The sequence below is a fragment of the Apodemus sylvaticus genome, chromosome 17, assembly GCF_947179515.1.
Source record: "Apodemus sylvaticus chromosome 17, mApoSyl1.1, whole genome shotgun sequence".
In the NCBI taxonomy this organism is placed as follows: Eukaryota; Metazoa; Chordata; class Mammalia; order Rodentia; family Muridae; genus Apodemus; species Apodemus sylvaticus.
The window spans coordinates 78,433,667-78,435,428 of record NC_067488.1 but is presented as its reverse complement, the minus strand read 5'-3'; the positions used below and the strand labels follow the sequence as shown (position 1 = coordinate 78,435,428).

The 1,762-nt window shown below is 39.6% G+C and overlaps 1 pseudogene; it reads right to left on the bottom strand.

Annotated features, from left to right (window-relative positions):
* Positions 1 to 447: 447 nt before the first annotated feature.
* On the bottom strand, positions 448 to 1,373 carry LOC127668230 (olfactory receptor 2J3-like; annotated as a pseudogene).
* Positions 1,374 to 1,762: the final 389 nt, after the last annotated feature.

The following is a 1,762-nucleotide window of genomic DNA, read 5'->3' as shown; positions in this document are numbered from 1 at the left end:
TGCTGACTATGCTTCTGGTTAAAGTTTTTGTCCCTGGGAACTCTGAGAGTACTGGGTAGCTCATATTGTTGTTCCTCCTAAGGTGCTGCAAACCCCTTCAGCTCCTTGGGTCCTTTCTCTAGCTTCCCCATTGGGGACCATGTGCTCAGTTCAATGGCTGGCTGAGAGTGTCCCCCTCTGTATTTGTCATGCACTAGCAGAGCCTCCCAGGTGACAGCTATATCTGGCTCCAGTCAGCAAGTACTTGTGGGCGTCAATAATAGTGTCTGGGTTTTGTAACTGTATATGGGATGGATCACTAGGTGGGGTTGTCACTGGATCCTTAAATAATTTAATCTCTGTGTTTTATGTTTTATGATTCAGTGTCTAAAAAGATTGTAAAGAGTAAAGTGACCTCAATGATGGTTCAGACCTTCTTATTAAAGACTGCACAATAGAAGGCTTCTCTCATTTCTCCCTTTCATACCAACTCAGCCTCCTTATTGCCCTTCTCACATCTTTGTTTCTTAGAGTATAAATGAGAGGGTTGAGGCTAGGTGTGACAACAGTATAGAAGAGGGCAATGAACTTGGTATGATCTTGAGAACTTTTTGTTGAAGGCTTAAGATAAATGCACATGATTGGAATGAAAAAGAGGGAAAGATGAGCTCCACAGGTCCCAAAAACTTTCTGAAGTCTAGTAGTTGATTGTATTTCCAGGACAGTCCATGCAATGGCACCATAGGAGCTCAGGATGAGAATGAGTGGTATGACAACAAAATAGCACTCATGACCATGAGGGTCAGCTCATTTGCATGGATATCAACACAAGACAACTTCAACAGTGCTGGCACTTCACAGAAGAAGTGGTCCACTTGGTGATGGCCACACAGGGGTACCCAGAAGGTAAAGGACGAATGAAGTGCTGAGGTGGTGAAGCCACATACCCAGGATGCTGCAGCCAGCAGTTGGCAAAAATGAGGATTCATGAGAACAGAGTAATGCAAGGGTTTCCACACAGCTATATAGCGGTCATAGGACATTACCACCAACAAAACACACTCTGTGGTACCCAGAGCGAGGACAAAATAGAGCTGAAGCATGCAACCAGCATAAGATATCATCTTCTCTGGGCCCCAGAGGTTGAACAGCAGCTGAGGAACAGAGCTAGTGGTATAACAGAGATCCAGAGCAGAGAGGTTTGAGAGGAAGAAGTACATAGGGGTGTGGAGGTGAGAATCTAGGTGTGATAGGATGATGATGAAGAGATTTCCTGTCAGTGTCATCATGTAGAATATCAATATCACCACAAAGAGAACAACTTCCAGATGAGGCCATTTAGAAAAACCCAGAAAAATAAAGTACCCTTCCCAACTTGCATTGAATTCCACCATTGCTCTTTTGTTTTTATCCTCAGTTCTAGAAAACATGAAGAGATAGAGTTAATTAAATAAATTATTAACAAGCTTATATATTCATATATACATATATATTCATATACTCATAAATATACCTCATATTCATATCTCATTGACTTTTCACACATGTAAAGTATATACTTAATATATAAAAAAATGTTAATTATATATTTATATGAAAAGTCAATGAGTGGTGAAAGCGAACAGATCCTAATTACTAGAAGCAAAATTATTGATAAATTAAATGGCATTATTGACAGAAAATGATGTAAATCTAGCTAATAAGTTTTCTAAGGGACAATATAGTTACACAATTTCTATCATCCTATCACAAATCAGTTATTAATTACAAATTGAAAATTAGG